Source organism: Eublepharis macularius, chromosome 13, assembly GCF_028583425.1.
Source record: "Eublepharis macularius isolate TG4126 chromosome 13, MPM_Emac_v1.0, whole genome shotgun sequence".
NCBI lineage: Eukaryota > Metazoa > Chordata > Lepidosauria > Squamata > Eublepharidae > Eublepharis > Eublepharis macularius.
In genome coordinates this window covers 57,662,771-57,682,458 of record NC_072802.1, presented here as the reverse complement: position 1 = coordinate 57,682,458, position 19,688 = coordinate 57,662,771, and the positions used below count along the sequence as shown (strand labels likewise).

At 43.2% G+C, this 19,688-nt stretch overlaps 1 protein-coding gene across 1 annotated transcript in view; it reads right to left on the bottom strand.

Moving 5' to 3' along the window:
* HIC2 (HIC ZBTB transcriptional repressor 2) overlaps positions 1 to 7,076 on the bottom strand; it is a 38,274-nt gene extending 31,198 nt beyond the window's left edge. Inside the window, exon 1 of the mRNA XM_054996859.1 lies at positions 7,058 to 7,076. The gene's annotated coding sequence lies outside the window, so the exon portion shown is untranslated. The remainder of the gene's footprint in view (positions 1 to 7,057) is intronic.
* Between the last annotated feature and the right edge of the window lie 12,612 nt (positions 7,077 to 19,688).

Genomic DNA, 19,688 nt, shown 5'->3' with positions numbered 1-19,688 from the left:
GAAAGAGATGAGGACCTTTGTGTACGCAGGTGTTCTTCCAGTGCAGCAATGGCTACAGTATAGACTTCTACATGCATGGGAGCCCTTCACGGCCAGTAACAACAGAGAATCATAAATGCAAGAATGTCCTCCTCCCTTGCACATTTGACCATGAGTGAGCTTCCATCCGTGCAAGCAGGACTAAATCACGGTCAGTGGGCCAGTATGTGATCTCAAGCAATTTCAACTGGTGGCAAGATGAAAGTTATTTTGTGTGCAGAAAAGAGAACAAAGATTTAAACTGAGAAAAAACTATTTCTAGCAACACTCCCCCCTCCCAAACAATCTGTACAACTTGCAAGACTCCAGACATTTTCCAGGCAGAAAATAGTTCAAGATCTCTTCATCCTTCAGGACTCTCATTGCTACTTTCCAAAAGAGAAGTCTGTAAAGATCCTTTGTATTATCAACCTAAAGGTCTTTTACTCCGTTTTATGGAAAGGAACTGCAGTTACGTGGTAACAGTGAGATTATGATAATGCTTAGAGGCAGGGCTCATTTGGAGGGGGAAGACGCTGGAACGGCGTTCCTGTAGAGCAGAAAAGAGGTCACATGGGTTTTGGCCCCGCCCACGTGATTCCTTTTCCTCCCCTCCAAAGGAGGGCAAGCTGCTTCAATTCATTCTGCTGCTTTATTTTCATTCATGACTCGTGAGTGAGAGAGACAGAGAGTGAGTGAGTGTGTCCGTGCAAGTAGGGCTGCTGGGGCTGGCTCTCCAAAGGAGGGTAAGTTGCTTTAAATTCATTCCGCTTTATTTTCATGAGTGAGTGGTGCATACAAGCAGGGCTGCTAAGGCTGGCTCTCCAGAGGAGGGTAAGCTGCTTTGAGTTCATTCTGCTTTATTTTCAGGAAATACCTGGAGATTTTTGGGGGAAGGGGCCTGAGGGGTGGGTGTTGCCTTCTGATACACTTCCAGTGATGTCAGGGGGTGTGGCAAATGCGAATGAGTTATGCTAATGAGTTCCTGCAGTTCTTTTCCCCTGCTTAGAGATATCAATTTTTAAAACAAGGCCCCAACACCAGGCAGGCAGGCAAGCTGGCTTCAGGGCTGAAAATCCTTGGCCCGTGTTAAATCTAAATCTGGTACAAGAATTGACCAGGTTGTAAACAAAACTTCAAGCCTTTCACAGCAGGAAATCAGCTGCATAGCTATTCATCCGGGACCACAATCACTCCCCTTTTCTAATCCCGGAAGTGTTCTCGGACTGCAGGATGAGAAGGGAGATGCCAAACACTTCCTGACCTCTAAAGGATTTCACTCTAGAATTTACATAAAACCCAGAGGCTGTGGTCCTAGAACACATGCTTTGCATACAGAAGGACTCGGGCTCAATTCATGACATCTGCTGTTGAAGCACCTGAGGTCCTGGGGGAATACCTTTCTGAACTGCCACTGCTAGACCAAAGGCTTTGACCCAGAATAAGGAAGCTTCGTCATCTCATACAGTTAGAAGGAAAGGCTGTGGCTCCGTGGCAGAGGATGTGATTTGCATACAGAAAGTTCCAGGTTCAATCCCTAAAGGATTCAGGTAGCAGGTTCCGAGAAAGACCCAGCTGAGACCCTAGACAGCTGCTTCTAAAGAGGATGGTCATTGGTCAATACTGAGTTAGATGAACCAATAAGACAGCTTCATATATATATTGCACTATGTATCAAATCAATCAGTCCAGCAACATGATTATAGAATCTCTGATTTCAAAAATAGATGCTGTGGGTTATTTTCAGCACCTACATTTTCTAAAGAGAAATGTAAAGATGGACAGAAGAAACATTCACAGTATATGGATAAAATGGAGCAAACCGCTTGTAATAACCCACTCAAATTTTTCCTCTTCCAAGGCATGAAGCAGCCTTAGCCAACAGGTGTGTCCCTTTAAATACACTGGCAAGGCGCATTTGCGTCCTGTAGACACCATTCTAAGGATTATGTTAGTGGCACAGCACACCAGCTGTAGCACACCCCACAGGGATATCTGGTAACTGCCCTCAAAAGGGAAGTTATTTTCCAAAGCATACAGCTCCCCTTGGCCTATGACCTTAGGATGCCTCAGGAGAAGAACATTTGCGCACTCAAGAGTGCGCAAGAATGTTCACATCTATTCTCCCTGCCCCCATCCTAGCCCGCATGAATCAGGTTGGGATTGAGGGATCACTGCAAAACAGACACACTTCGAAGAAAAGCCATGCAACCAAACATCAACAAACAATGCTTTCACAAATAGTGCTTCGAAGCTAAGGCTCCAAAGCAAAAAAAGGTAGCAGATTATTTGGAACAAAGAAGGAAGATGGAAGAATTCCACATTAAAAAATGGCCCGCTTTTGGTTTGTGCCTGTTTTGAGCAAAAAAACCAACAACACTCCTGCTGGACTGGATAACCCATAGAACACACTGCACAGGACACAGTCAAATAACTCACACCATATAGAGAAAGCAGAATTTTGACCTGACTTATAGCCTTTTGGAAACTATCATGAAGTGTGATATGTAAAGGAAATGTTTAGAGCAGCCCAGGGGAATTTTTGAAAGGAAGAGAGGCACGCTGAACCTATGCCAAGCCAAGAAGGTATCCTATAGACATAAAGTAACATGTACAGGACCATCCTCTGGAAGACTGCATTTTACCCAGCACTCACGTTCAGGCAATAGGGAGTTCAAATGAGAAAGAAAGGCAAAGTGAGAGAGAAATGGCAAGTAATGTTAAACCTGTGCATTTCTACACCGGGTGCACCGAAGTTTGAACAGCAGCAAAGTTAACTGGGTTACAAAATGTTTGGCACCAGGATCCAGTTGCACTTCCTAGCGAACTCCCATGGCAGAGTGAGTGGGGATTTGAATACAGGTTTCCCAGATCCTAGTCCAACACTCTAACCACTACATAACACTGTCTCTCAAAGAGGCTAGCTGCTTACCCAAGAGCCCACATGCCAAAATACTTACATGTACAATCCAAGGAGGGTTGCACTCACTTCATGATGCCGGTTGTGTATGTGCACATGCTCCTAACTAAACACAATAAAACCTTGTACACAAAAACATCCAGTATAAACAGGAAAACATTCTCTCTTACACGGCAGCTTCTTAAGTACAAGGAAGGGTTTTTTTAAAATACACAGACAGGAGAACGTGGAGCCAAGCAACACCTTGCCTGCATCCTGGAATGGAACGCTCTTTAGACGGTAGTCGTTATCACGTGCTCTTGTTGAATGTACAGCCTGAAGGATACTACAGATTTGCCATTCCACTGCATTTCCCCAGCCTCTAACACCAAAAAAGCCTTGGAAAGGACAATACGAAAAACCTTAAATACTTTAAAGTTCTTAGGGAGAATCGAGCACTTTTGAGAATGACATCTCCCTTTCGCCAAGAAGGCCATCTACTAATCAAGCCTCGCGTACCCAAGCGTAGGAGAAGCGAAGGACAACCCCAGTGAAAAGCTGCACCACCCCATCTCACAAGACCGCTTATGATCGTTCTTCCTCACTGGCTCCTGGCTGACCCTTCACCATGATTTAACATAGCCAATATACACATTAGAAAAAGGAAGATGAGCGATACAAAATTTTTCCATTCCGTGTAAGTTATTACATTCAAGAGGGAGGCAGGGCGGGAGAAAGAAAGGCTGTCCCATCTTACATTTCTGTAGGCCAGCCAAGAGGGTCGGGAAGAGGTTATGGGAAAATATGAAACATGTGTCTCTTGGACAGAAAGATGAAGCACATAGCTCTCCGCAGGAAACATACAAAAAAAAGCCCAAGAGGAGGAGATGTATAAACTCTCCCTAAAAAGATTCCCAGGGCAACAGACACTAAATAACGTCTCGAGTTATCTATGCTACATCTGTGCTCATCACCTGAACCATGGCCTCTGTGTCAACTTGCTGGCTTTAGCAGACTTTCCTTGCTAGCTGCCAACACTTTTTTCATGTAAAAAGGTCATCCAGAGTGGGAAGGTTTTTGAACCTAGACCAATGAGGTGGCAATGAATGATACCAGGATTTGACCCGAATGCATGGAAATGTGACTGATGCATTCACGTGGCCTTTTTCCCTGAAATACTTACTGAGTATGCACGTTCTGGCATAAGCACCAACAGCCCCTATGGACCAGGGGCAGTCCCCATTTCCTCTCCCCTCCCTCGCCTCAGTTATTCACTGTTCTTGTTTTTGCCCAGGGAGGAGAGAAGAATGTTGTCAGAGCAAGGTTTGCCAACCTTTTCTTTTAATTTAAGAGAGTCAGTCTGAGTAATGAAAAATATCCTGAGCTGTTCCCTCCCACCACATTACCAAGTTTTGTTATGTCCTAGAAAGAGAACATGGACTAGGATATGCACCAGATATGAAATTATAAGCTAACCAGAGCAAAGAAAAATATTATGAAATAAAAGTTTTGAAAAAAAAACCAGCCTATCGCTGATCTTTTCCTGGGTCTTCTAGGAGAGGCACAAGCTACTCTGCAGCAGCCAGCAAGTTCATGGGCTTCGTATTTGAAACCCCTGTTATGAGTTTCAAGATTGTACTTTGGGGCAGTCTCGAGGACAGAGTTCAAAACTGGGTGGATGTACATCAATATCAACACACCATGCAGTACACAGCCTGCCATTCCACACACACTTCGGCCGCTATGCTGTAGAATGGCCGATAAAACGTGGTAAGACAACTGCATTTTTCTGGAATCTCTTTAATCTAAAGAACCACTGTTCTCTAAGGTTCTTAAATTAATGAAGAATGGGGCTATCAGGGCAGAAGGAAGGTTACAAACAGCATATAGTAAAGAGCTTTCGGCAGCATGCAATAGTGGGAAGGGTAGGGGCTCACAAGGCAGCCTTCATTAAGAGAATAGCAGTATTACGAACATGCCCTTGCTTCCATGTGTGAAATATTTTAGTGTATGTGGATAGATACAGGAAGATGCCTTATTCAGAAAAAGATTCAGATTTTTAAAGATTTCACTAAATTGTCAGAAGCTCAGTATCGCATTGATCACTAAATTTTTTCATAGCACGCCTTAGACCAATTTTTGTTTGGGACAGGAGGACTCCATCGTCAGCATACATGAGAACTGGGATCTTTCTTCCTGCAAGATTGGGGGCATCTGTCTCATGTAAACACTGAATCTGTGTGTTTACATAGATGTTGAATAAAATGGGGGCTAATAAGCAACCTTGTTTAACGCCCTTCTGGACTGGGATTTTCTTAGATAGTTTGCCATCTTGTGTTTACCTTATCTGGAGTCCATTACTCTCGTGAAGCTTAATCATCAGGTGTAACAATCTTTTATCAATGGATGTATCTCCCAATTTGGAGATTTATTTCTCCTGTGGCAGGATATATCCGAGGCTTTCCCTGCCAGTCACTAACATTAATTTTCTGGGTTTTAAGGGATGCACACATTCTCCCCCTCCGCAAAGAAGCCACCTTTTCAGAAAAGAAATTAAAAGATGTTTAATCAAGTAGATTTACAGGTTAAATGCTAAACAGGTATCTTTTCCCAATTTTCTGGGCATCTGTTCGATCCAGGTTCCTGCCTACAAACCATTCCAGATGAATCAGTTTTGTTCTACATACATAGCAAATGAAGAGCCCCGTGGCGCAGAGTGGTAAGCTGCAGTACTGCAGCCCAAGCTCTGCTCACGACCTGAGTTCGATCCCGGCGGAAGCTGAGTTCAGGTAGCCGGCTCAAGGTTGACTCCGCCTTCCATCCTTCCGAGGTTGGTAAAACGAGTACCCAGTTTCCTGGGGGTAAAGTGTAGATGATTGAGGAAGGCAATGGCAAACCACCCCGTAAAAAGTCTGCCAAGAAAACGTTGTGGTGCGATGTCCTCCCATGGGTCAGTAATGACTCGGTGCTTGCACAGGAGACTACCTTTACCTTACATAGCAAATGTAAACAAGGAGCTGTAAACCTGGATCAAACCAGGATCATTACACTTCCTCCCATCCCATAAAGGTAGCCTTCTGGGTCTGCTCTTTAGAACCAGGTGGAAGACGCTACTCACCATCTGATTTTCTAGATGGTCTTCCCACCCAGCTGCTGCTACGGGAATGCAACCTTGGCACAGAGAATTTGAATGTTTCTGGACTGAGCTATCCACACTTGTTACAGCCATCATGATTTAGAAGAGTTTTCACAAGGTAGAAGATATATAAGAACAGACCCTAAAAGATGGGTGGGTTGATGGGAGTGGGAGGTGCAAATGTTAGACAGACTTGCTATCTTCTTCACAAGACCCTCAGATGTCAAAACAAGCCAACTTCTGTTAGTTCATGACCAGGCTCCCTGCCTCCTCCTCTCATGGGCACAGAGAGTGACTGTAGACTTCCCAATCTGGAAAACCTTCAATGGAACTCCTGATTTCCATGAAGTCCAAAATGTCATTTCCTCTCCCCACACCAGGATTCTAAACTGGGATTAAATCGTGGTTTAGCATTCTGGCTAGGGGGAAGGAACAAATTTGCCTAGCTATCCTGGGAAATTGACCAAAGACTTCCTGAGCGAGGAAGGTTTTAATCATGTTCTGCAAGCAAGAATCATTAAGGAATGCATGTGACCAAGCTACAGTCAAACATGAGGTTTGCCGTCTGAATGCAGCTACGAACACAGTCGAGAAACTCTGCCCTAAAGTTTATAAGCATATTCTGCCCTGTAGGTACATACACCAGATCACATCTCTTTATTTCAGATTCAACAGGAATCTCTACTCCGCAAAACAGAATCCTTATCCTGCCTTGAAAGAGCAAGCCACACCACTCTGTTTAAGTAGAAAAGAGTCCAGTAGCACCTATAAGACTAACAAAATTTGTGGTAGGGTATGAGCTTTTGTGAGTCACAGCTCACTTCTTCAGATACAGCACAGGTAACACTGTTTAATGTAGCCCTATTGAAAACGTAAGGATGGGGTATCTATGGCACATCAGAAGCTAAATGATTTCAATAAAGCCATCTCGGGTATGCAGTGCACAGAACTGTCTTACAAATGTGGGAGAGGTTATTGAGAAACAATTTTAAAACGTTTCTTACCTCAGATACCAACAGGGGGAGTTCGCCCTGGGGCAACATGCAACATTACCTGTGGAAAAGAGAAAAGTGGTCAATATTCAGCTTGTCACTCATGTGTAAATGCCACGCATCACTAAATCCTTATCAGTTTCACCCCTCCCCAACGTATCAAGAATACGAAAGACAAGGATGGTTAGGGAGTCTGTTCTCTTTTGCCTTTCCTAAATGAGATACCTCTTTCTAAGAGGCAGGGAGGGGGATATTGCAAGAGATACCCACTAATTACAGCCCACTCCTCACTCAGCTCCTCAATATTAATAGCAATGCATTCCACCCCTGACTTCTGACATGGGATCTGGCTGGCAGTTGCTTTTGTTTAATTAGTTGGCCTAGAGAAGGAGCCCAAAGAACACATGTCATCCCCATTCAAACACAGTTCTAGCTTAACAGGTTTGCAACATGGCTTCAGCGGTTAGAGATGCGCTAGTTAGGTTTAGAAGGTATCTATTTCTGAATGCTTTTGGACCCAGCCCAAAGTAAATTAAAGCCCAGATTTTAAAAGCCTTGGCAAACAGACACTGTTTGTGCAAAGGAAGCATGTTGAAACTCCATTTTGCTAACATACCTTGAGCCCCCCCTCCCCCATGCAAAAAAGAGAGACAGTGAAATAAGAGCGCTACCCATTTGTGGCTTCAGATGCAATTTCTGCTTCCCTGCCCCCTCAAAACCTAAAACAACAGATTCTAAAAGAGTTACAGCAATTCCCAAGCACAAAATACACGTGCCTTTAAAAGCAGCAAATGCAAATCAGATTTTCCCTGCAAAATACACACAAGCAGCATCCATAGGACTGGCTTCTGCTAGTGTATATGTTGCAGGCATAACTTGCAGTTTGGTACAGGTGGGCATGTCATTCTTCTATTTCTATGCAAGTACTTTACACTCTAGAGACAGCACATTACATTATTTTTACCTTGCCTTTTCTTTTAAGGAGCTCAGGGTAGGCATTGGTTCCATCTTAGCTTCATTAAGTATCCTATGAAGTGGAATTTTGTTGAGAGAAGCCAGAAATTGCATCCAAGGCTTCATGCCCACATCTTCCCAATCCAATCCACTAAACCACACCAGAACCACCATCTATGGTAGTCTGCTACTAGCCTGTAGTCTGGTTTTGTGGATTTTGAGGGAAGCTCAGTGGTTGTTTTTATGCCCGTGGCTGGGTTTTTTTAACAGCGTGCCTGTGACACTGGTAGTTTACATTTGTTTTATGGAATTTACTTCTAAACTGCATGAAGCAGGTCTCTGGAGAGGTGGCCTATAGATTCCCAAAACAAGATGCTCACTGCCACCTAACTTGCAAGACCACCAATGTAGCAGAATCTTACAGATGAACTAGTTGACAATGGAGTTCTGTCATTTCTGCAGCCTCCCCTAAATTGCAACAGCCCTTTTTACTTGGTCAATCATAGAATTTTTGCTTCCATGTTCAATCACACAACTGGCAGCCATCTTCATCTCCAATTTTCCCTTGAAACCCAGGCTTAGTTTGTTCCCACCCACTGTTTTTATCATCAGCTGCAATGAAGCCCACATTTGTGTAGCTGGGTTTGGTCACATGCATGCCTAGTTATCTCCCCCATCCTTCTACTCTCTCCTCTGCTTGTGCTGTACACCAATTGTGTACAGCTGCTTGTGCCCTGCTGCTTGTGCTGTACACCAATTGTGCTGTATTGATGAATAAAAACAAACTGCGCCAAAGGGGCATAATACAAAGGAAAGTAGTTGAGAAAATTCAACACACAAGAAGCCTGGAATTAATGCACTCTCTTGAGTCAGACCATGGAGTTACTTAGCCACCTTACTAAGCCATGCTTAGCCACCAGCAAATTACACTTTTGGATCTCACATCTCTGCCTCCGTTCCTTGTTTATAAAATGAGAACTAAAATGATATGGTTCCAGGTGCAAGCAGAAAGTGCTCCCATGTCTGGACAGGGATGGGGGGCTTGTTACTTCCTTCTGAGGTCATCTCCTCTCACCTCTGGGGTGCTACTGCAAAATACCTCTCCCATTTTTAGAAAGGAAGCACAAGTATGGTTGCCAGGTCCCCTTACCCTCCTGGTGGGAGCGCTCTCACACTTTTCACCAGGCCGATTTGGGTTCCAAACGAGTCAATTCTTTAAGAATTGGCCCAGTGCAAAGTGTTGGAGCCCTCCTGGAACCTGGATGATGATATCACTCACAGAAGTGACATCATCATGCTGCGCCCGGAGTGTACCCCAGGAGGCCTGTTCCCCTGCCTTTTCATCCCACCAGCCAGGTGAGTGGTGGCGGGGGGAGGAGGCTGGGAGCAGGGGATCCTCCACCCCCACCGGCAACCATAAGCACAAGACATTATGGCTGCAGGGCAGGGGGATGAACTTAACCCCCCCCAAGTCAAAACAGACTTGCCAAGAGCACTTTAGAACCCACCTGTTTCAAATTAAAGCAGGAAAAAATAATAATTGATGTCAGCAATTAATCTGTACCCTAACTTCTAAAAATACAAATGGATCAGAACATTACTCCTAGAACTGGAACACAATCATATTTATAAAATTCAGAATCCCTACCTCCACTTCCAAAATCCAACTGAGATATACCTGGGATGAAATAAAATTACATTTTCAAAACCCTTCAAATGTATCCCTCTGTCTCAAATTCAAGCAAACATTAAGCATCTTCTTGCCAACTTCAATACTGTTACATTTTTGTTTAAAAACAGAAAAATTCAACATTATCCACACTTGGGAATGGAAGAAAAAAAATGAAAAGGAAAAAACAACGAGAAAATACAAACTGAAAACTAAAGAAACCAAAATGGATTTTGGCAAAGACACAGATTAGGAGAATTCGTTTCATAATTTCACACAGATACAAACCTCTTCCTGCTCCAATTACTCCCAAAATACAGAAAAGTCATTTCAAAGTTCCAACTGCCATAGTATCATAAGATAGACAGTGTTCAATAAAGTTCATTAATTAACACAAGATACCAAGAATCATGTGTTGTTGTCTATCTTCAATATATACTTCTCCCCCCTCACTTTATCTTCAAAACTATCACGTAGGCTATGCTGACCCAAAGCCACCCCATGAGCTTTGTGGTGAAGGGGAGATTTGAACTCTAGCTTCCCCTCCTATCACTACACCGTGGCCTAATAACAGTGCCATTCTATCAGCTGAGAATATGGCTAGGGGGATTACGGTGTTTCAGTCACCAATTTCAAGAGAAACAGATATGAATCTGTAACTCTAGAGATAGCATTAGTAAAGATGAACCTACACAAAAGTGTTTACACAATTACAAAAGCAATATACATAGAGGGTGGGGGAGAGTGAGATTCACACAATACATGTTTATGTGAACATCTCATCGATGTCTTTCATATAAACATACCTCTTTTTATATAGATAATACAAGATGTTCATATTCCAGGTCAGACCACTGGTTCATCCACCTCAGTATGGTCCGCCTACCTCAGTAATTTCTACTCTGACTCAAGTCTGGTCTACAGAGCCTCGAGCACAGAAATCAACATAAGCTACCTGAAATCCTCCAACTGAAGATATCAGGGACTGAACCTGGAACCATCCGTAAGAGTGCAAGTGATCTACCACGCAGCCATAGCCCCTTACATAAGGAAGCTTTGTTATAGTTTCAACCATTTCGCAACCTCTGTGCCCCAATCAACAAAAACCATTCTCCAGACAGTCAAAATTGGACCAAACAAAACGAGAAGCCTGCAGTCAAGTGGTCACTGTTTTGGTATTTATAACAGAGACGCCAGCTTGTGCAAACACAATCATTTTTAGGCTCACACTAAAAGCAAAGCAGCAAAAACCTGGGATGGGCAGCAAAAAAACCCTGAGGCCTAATTCTCTGTCCATCTACTTGCAAGCTAAATTATCCAGACTCACAGTTGCCCTCAAACCAAGCAACGCCACATACAGGTTGGGGTTTTTCCATTGGTATGCCATCTGTCATAGCCAGTATCGGAGATGCAAGGAACACACAGAGACCCCCCTGTGCTGGGCTCGCACATTTGATTACGTTGCAAAAAACTTCACAAACACACAAGTACAAAGAGACAACTTAACTGATAACCTACATTCCACAATGATCTTCTCATACCAGCAGCCACTTCCTTACAGCGGTTGTGAAGAATTTATGTATTTACTTAACTTTAACTATTGTCACCACCAGGGCTTTTTTTCTGGGAAAAGAAGTGGTGGAACTCAGTGGGTTTCCCTCAGAGAAATCGGTCACATGGCCGGTGGCCCCGCCCCCTGATCTCCAGACAGAGGGGAGATGGAGGGGTTTAGATTGCCCTCCATGCCATGGTGCAGACAGCAATCTAAACTCCCCTGTGTCTGGAGATCAGGGGCGGGGCCACCAGCCATGTGACCGTTTTCAAGAGGTTCCGGAACTCCGTTCTACCACGTTCCAACTGAAAAAAAGCCCTGGTCACCACCACCCTCTCTTCATCAAGGAGGCTTACAAATACCAACATAAAATGATTACACAGTGAAGATCATATTTTTAGAAGGTTGAAACCATTATATCTTGTTTCCTTCAACTTCCCCTTTTCATTTCTAGCACTTCAGAAACTTGACATCATTTTTTTCAAACCTACTAGTTTGCAATGATTATTGATGGCTAGGTACTTCACGCATGCTCATTGTGCCCACTCTGCTACAGCAAAGTGGTTAAGTGGTTCGGATGCAAATCAGCACTCTGCTGGTTCAACTCCCACTGCTGGGGAACAGAAATGGGGTCAAGTAACAACCTTAAAATATAGATAGTAAGTATTTATTATAGATGTGCACAAGCCTAGATTAAAAACAAGTTTAAAACATAAGGCCTGAACGGCAGGCTACATGTATATGCTAAAACATCTCACGTTACAGATGATGGTACAGTGCAATGACCAACACAAATAGACCAAGATACAATAAAAAAACCGACCAGAAACGTCTCGGCCCTAAGGCCTTCCTCCGTGGTCAATTGTAAACCATTTATAATCAAACACACCCACACATACAGAAACCAATCATGAAATGCTCCCGGTGTTTTATCTAGAGCTCTAGTATTGTGTGATAAAACGCAAATACTGCAGGAGACCCAAGACTGCATTCACACAATGCTCTTCATTTATTGTTGTACTCTGAGGCTTGGTTTCCAATGTATAAGGGTGTGTCACAACAATCTGCAGTAAAGATAGAATGGATAGATAGATGTTTTAGCAAGTTTTAGCATATACGTGTAGCCTGCCATTCAGGCCTTACGTTTTAAACTTTTTCATCTATACTTGTGCACATCTATAATAAATACTTTCTATATATATATTTAGGTTGTTACTTGACCCCATTTCAGTTCCCCTGCTTGTTTGGGTTGAGTTTGTGGGGACCTTCCCCCACACCCCCTTTTTTCTTCCTTGTTGTCAACTCCCACTACTTAGTTGGTGGCTTTGGGCAAGCCACTCCTCTCAGACCCAGCTGTACTGTGGGGATGATAACAACACTGACTTTGTTCACTGCTCTTAGTGAGGCACTGATCCGTCTAGAAGAGCAGGATATAAGCCCAGTTACTACGATTATTCTTATGCTGCACTTGCTGAAAGATTAATTTATCCAGCTTCCAAATGCCATGTTTGTATAGGGGTGGTACCAGTAGGAGGAGAGGAAGCAACTAGACAACCCCTCCACCAGAACTGCACTCAACTCATCTGAGAATGTAACTAGAATATTTGGGAGGGTACGCTGAAGAATACACAAGGAAGAGATACTGTGGCCCAGAACAGGAACAGAATTTGTTTCTGTGTCCTACAACCCAGTCTGATCTCTGCTTTGTAGCCTCTGAGCAAGGAAAAAATGCACCCGTTCAAAATATCCCATAGTCTAAAGCAACTGCCCCTACATGCAATTATTATTCTGTGGGTATTCTTCTTTCCATTTTATAGTGCAAACCCTCCTGTGCTGCCTGTGAATCATTGCCACTCAGATTACGCACCTCAGTCTGCAATGTCCCACAGACTTCCAACATTAAGCTGCATTTTTGGCAAAGATTGTACACCTCCTCAATATGAGATTAAGCCAACAGGCAAACAAGAACACAACACCAGATGATGGGAGTGGACCTACTGACATGTCAAATGACTGCTCTTTTTACAACCCTGTGTGCAAGACAGAGACCACAGTGAACCACTCTACCCACAGAAAAATAAAAATCTTAACGTGCCAATGCATAAAGTCATCGCAGATCCTTTGACAATTTTCCATTTTAAAACCTCCAGCCTGTTTTTCCTCCAAATGTCATTTATACTTACAATCTTCAAAATAAGTAGCATTTTGACAGTGGTGAGGTAAAGAGACTGCCTTTTGTAGTGCTGAGAGATGTTCAGAAAAATACCAGCACTTTTCAGTTCTATCAGAATCACATTCACATCACTTCAGATGTAAGCTTTTATTAATAGCATCTTTTCAGCTCTTGTGTAGAAAATATCACAATTCAGAAAGCCCCCAAACTCTACAAAATTATCGATTCTCCTTTGCTGTGCTCGTAAACAGACAGAGAATGCAGAGAGAGAATGCATCTTTTTCTCCCAGAGTCACAACAGACAAGATGTTGGAAGAACTAGTGAAATGATGCCCATCTTTTAAAAGCCAACCTGACAGGGGCTTTGGAGATTTAACTCTCTTGCTTGTCCCACATGGTCTGGCCAATCAAAACTACCCCCTCCCCCATGATCAGTCCTCAAAAGAAGGGGAAAATGGGCAAAACAGTCTGCCTGTATTTTTTCCCTTTTGAGAAGAAGTAAGAGTAATGGAGAAGGGACTGGTTCCAAATCAGAAGAAGGGAATGGGTTAAATCCCATTACATCTCCCTCCAACCCTAATCCAAATTAGCTTTTTTAAAATGCTGGAAGGATCCAGTCACAGACCTAACAAAGTGGTCTCGTGAAAGTTCGTGCTGCAATAAACATGTCAGTATTCAAGGTATCTTCAGGAGGAGACTGTGGCTCAGAGACAGAGCATCAGCTTGCCATACAGAAGGTCCCAGGTTGCATCTCCAGCTAAAAGGATCAGGTGATAGGTGATGTAAAAAACCTCTGCCTGAGTCCCTGGAGAGCTGCTGCCAATCAAAGCAGGCAATACTGACCTTGATGAACCAACTGTCTTGATTCAAGTGTGTATTCAAGGTGTGTGTGTGTGTGTGTGCGCGTGCGTGCGCGCGTGCACACGCACGCGCGTGCACTCTCAAGGTTTCACCTTTATTTTGACTGTAGCAAACTAACAAAGTTATTCTCCCCCCCCCTCTTTTTCCTAATCTTTTCAATTTGACAATCAGTAGCCAGATCTGGGCAGTTAATTGGGATGCTGCAACTGCACACTGTGTGTTTGGGGTAGGGGACCATGACTACACAAAGAAACACCACCTTTGTATACATGACACACACTAACTTCAGGTTGTGCCAATCTCAAATACGTTTGGCTGTATTTATCGTACAGTAAAAAACAAAACAGAATTTATTACCAAAGAACTTAGCATCAGAAGTGCAGATGTAGGGGTTGTTTGGGGGGAGTTTTCAGTATTTTTTGCAGTAAAACAAAGCTCCATTTCTCCCTGTCTTCATTCCTGAACTAATACTCAAGCCTGGAAGGGGGTAAGCAGCTTGGAGTTATTTTGCAAGTGGGTCTTAAAAGGTGGAGTAAGTTTAGAAGTAGACCTCTCTTCAGAGACACTGAGAATTAATGCTTTAACAGAAGAATATGCAATCACGCGGATGCATGCAGATCACCAGGCAAGCAACCGAATTTTGTGAAGATGCTCATTAATAGATTAGAAAAATTCCTGCTCATAACATGGGTTATCACTGCTGGGGATATAACTGCAGTCAACTTAGGTCCCAGCTACACTAATAAAATTTGGTATTGCTGCTGCTGCATCCTGGTCTTGCAGCTGTAATGGAGAGCCAAGCTGTAAAACCAGGATGCCTACATTTCCCATCGAAACTCGAGGCAAGCTGACAACCATTCTACCTGTGTCAGGCGTCCCTTATAGCTTGGTTCTTAGACTAAAAAGTAATTCACAGTTCATACATGTTAAAAAAGGGGTAAAAATAGTGATAAGGACCGGTTAAAAGGAATGGAGTTAAAAGTCCCAAACCCTATAAGCACAGTAGATGTAAAAGTAAAAAAGCAAAAGATCAACGGTGGAGAGATGTCGGTCAGCTGCAAACCTCCCTGAGGTGTAGGCTTCGTGCCTTGGATGGAAGTATACATGGCTCTTTTGGCTGATGGCAACTGCGAATGTGGCTCTCTCTGAGCCACAGAGTATCACCAATATACTTTGTACATTAGCTAGTTCTGGGTACATTTAAGGGACCTTTTGAAATTCAGTTTATCTTGCTGTGTCTTGTATTTTAATAGATGGATGCGGGGGGGGGGGGACGGGACGACACTCATCTGTATTGAGTACCTGCACCTTTGGGACGGGGCTTTCCAAAGTCCTGAAAGGGGGGAATTGGTGGAAATGTGCAAGGTGGGGAGAAACCACTGGATGGATGTTAACTACCTTTTGTTGATCTGTACTAAAGAACATTAAGAAAAATTTAAAATACTTTCTAAAAAGTGAGTCTCTAAAGCTTATTTCTCAACCATTCCCTAGGTTGCCAACCTTGATCTCCAAACAAATACTTTTGTTCTTTTCAAGAATGCAGTTTTCCCCACCACTATATTGCCAGTTTGGTGTAGTGGTTAAGAGCGGCAGGACTCTAATCTGGAGAAACGGGTTTGATTCCCCACTCCTCCGCTTGAAGCCAGCCGGGTGACCTTGGGCCAGTCACAGCTTCTAGGAGCTCTTTCAGCCTCACCCACCTCACAGGGTGATTATTGTTGTGAAGATAATAATAACCCACTTTGTAAACCGCGGGTGTTAAGTTGTCCTGAAGGGCAGCATATAAATCGAATGTTGTTGTTGTTGTTGTTATTATTCCAGAAAACTGCCAACAGTAATATATGTGATACTGATATTAGAAGCACAGAAGCCCAAAATAGTAAAGAGTCTGGTAGCACATTTAAGACTAACCAACTTTATTGCAGCATAAGCTTTCGAGAGCTACAGCTCTCTTCATCAGAAGCCCAAAAGCGTGTATTTGGGGGGGATTAAAATGAGAAACCCAGTCCTGCATCACACAAGAGCACTGGGTCAGGATCCCGTACTATGAAGAAAAAGACCGTTTGTATACCATTTAGAAAACTTCTAATATGTAACAATGATGGATTTGCCAACAATTAACTTGTATTTTAAGTACTGAGTGGAGGAAAGTGCCCTCAAGTCATAGCTGACATGGCGTCCCCTGGTGTGGTTTTCATGACAAGAGACTAACAGAGGTGGTTTCCTATTGCCTGTTTCTGCAGCCCTTGTCTTCACTGGAGGTCTCCCATCCAATTACTAACCAAGGCTGACCCTGCTTAGCTTCTGAGATCTGATGAGAACAGGCTCAGCTGGGCTATCCAGGTCAGGGCAGGTACTATGTAATTTTTTTTTAAAGGGAAGAGTCTTTAGTACAACCTTCAACAGGGAGGGGCTCTCTCCAACTTCCAAGTTGTATCTTCCAGCTCAGCTCACAGAAAAGATATTTTGCAAAAAAACACAAAATAAGGAAATATTTGCAATGAAAGCAAATGGATCCCATCCCTCTCCTTGATTAAAAAAAAAATTATACCAGGAACTTAAAATAGACCGGGGGAGGGGGGGGGGGAGAAAGATTTTCCAGGTTTGGTAGCCATAGAGGATGTAGAATGAACATGGTGAGCATAAGTTGACTGTTTTTTCTGGCTCACAACCAGCAAACTGGGATGCATTCTATGGATGCAGGCCAAAACATTAAGTTATTATATTCAAAAGACCATCTGAATCCCCCCAGCTCAAGTGAGGCTGGCTTGCGGCTCTCATTTATGCCATATATCAGTTGTATATCAAACCACATTTTCCGCCTTCTGAATAATAAAAGCTTAATAGTTTAGGACTCCCATATGGTCTATTGTTAAATTATTTCCAAACACCCACTGCTGTTCCATTTCTGAAGAGTCCACTGAGCAATCAGAGTGGCTTAAAAAAAAATGAAAACAGGGTTTAGAGAAATATGCATCAGGTCTAAGAAAGGCTTAAAAGTTTAAGGACGGGGGGGGGGGGGGCGATATAGAGGGCTAGTTTTTGATTATTTTTTAAGAGCCACAGTCGCATGCAAAATGTTTCCTGCAAGAAGCAGCAGCTGCTAGCACGGAGCTCTGCTTTGCCGATCAGGAAGCGCAAAGAGAGCTTTCAGAAGCCATAAACCGACCTAACAAAAGAAGACCACACAGGCTCTCACGGCTCACATAGAGGAATTGGCTCAATTATCTTGCTCTCATAAAAGCTCCATGAATTCAAACCAAGAGTTTAGGCAAACCACATCATGTACATTTCCCCTCCCACCTGCCCCAAGACCCAAATTAGGCAAATGGAGGAGTAAACTCCCTTCACAAAACACCAAACCTCAGAAAGCTGAATGGTAGAGTGCCACTGAGAACAGCCATGGTCAAACGGGCCCTGATCTCATTTGTGGGGAGGGCGGGGTATAAATCGAACAAAATAAATAAATAAATAAAATGCAATGAGCTCTGGCTGCCCACGCACATAGAGAAAGCATTTAAGAAAATGTTGCTTTACCACTATGCTACAACTTAACCCTCCAAAACTTGTCTACCTAGTATTTTGCATCCTGCCCTTCCTTCCAAGGAGTTTGGAGCAGCACATACAGCTCTCGCCTTCCTCATTTCATCCTCACAACCACCCCCCTGTGAGGTAGGTTAGGCTGAGAGTGAAGGGCTTAAAACCACCCATCAGGTTTCACGGCAGAGTGGGGATTTTCTTTACTCTGGTTCTCCCAAGAACTTTGTCTCTCAAACACAGATATTAATGAGATATTTCTGAATACATTTATTTGAAAGTTATTTCCAATTAGTGTGGGCAGTTTAAGAAAGATGTTAGGGATGAAGCCTGTGAAGATTTATGTGCTTAACTGTTATGTTAGAAAGGGGAGTAAATTGGACAGCTGTGAACCTTTTAAACGGGGCTGTAATTTTCTGTATTTCAGAACATTTCTATGCCGTTTTTCCACCTGAATACCCTCAAAGCCACTTCACAATAGGTTTCTACACACTTTCATTATAAAGCCAATACAAAGTGAACACAGCATCATTTTTTTTAATGCTCAATGAAACCAACAATTTTACAAGTGCTATCCCAATCCCAATGCAATCTGAAGGCCTCTCAGAAAAGTTTTTGGTTTAGTTTGGAAGGCCTGCAAGGAAAAGGAATTCCCCAAATGGGATGCCCACATTAAAACAGCCTAGCTGTATACATGAAGTGTATCAGAGCAATGTAGGTTAAGCAAAAAACAGGTCTTTGTTTCTAGGACCCCACAACATAAACAAGTAAGGAAGCTGACTCTCAAAACTGAGAAGTTAATAATGCCAACTGATCTTCGTGTGTTTTCTCCAATGGCTGATCAATTTGTGATATATTGGAAAACAGACGTGTTGCATGTCATATGTATCCAACAGGCTTCTCCAATGTCCAGCAAGGGGAATACTATGGGGATACAGGACATGCATGACTCGTGCAGGAACACTGTGGGCTAGTAAAGTTTACTGCATCAGTCCTGCAGGAGAATGATTCATTTGGAGAGTTGGGTGTCAATGGGTAAAAGCAAAGAAGCAACTATACTACACCCTCTCTCCACCAGCTAGTTCAGCTTGACTAGGTAGCATCCTTTCCTTCCGATGCTACCAACATGCTTTCTGCAATGGGGCAGCTTTAAAGAAAACATCATCAATGGCATGCTAGAAGGATGCAAGGCCAATGAAAAAAGACTCGAGTAACCCTTTACACCACACTCCAAACTTGCACACTTCTCAACAAAACAGCCAATGGTCTTGCATCTTCCCATAAACATGGCTACCGTCCCAAGAACCGTGCACACAAGTGTTTGAGCATGCATGCACGCACTGCGTGCCAGCCCTTGAACGACAGTCTACGGAATCAAAAAGGAAGTTTCCATAGATAGACATACTGGTTTGTCTTAATGACTTAGCAGCTGCCATCCACCCAATAATTACCTACAAGGAAACTTGGTCAGTCATGCAGAGGCAGTAACACTGGAGAAACCTGCTCCAAGCGTAACCAAGGTTTGCCTTCTTCATAGATCCCCGTCTTTAAAAACAGTGTCGCATCCCTGGAGGGTATCCATCCCTACTGATTGAGGAAAGGGATTGGCTCTAGTGTATAAATAGAAAGCCCAGAGAAATGTTGAACAAAGAGCAAGAGACCCACCCATCAAGAGACCAGCATGTAATCAACCCCTACAATGACTGAAAGAGCATTCCAATCAAAATTTTAAAAGAAAAAAGTGCCATCATTGTCACACAAAATCAGACACCGAAAGTTGAAAACAAGAGTCTGTCTGAATCATGCATTCCAAATGTGAATGTATGAACTCAACCTACTGCCTTGCTGTGGAAAGATTCCAAGATGTTTTCTGCACAGAAAACTGCAGGCCAGTGAC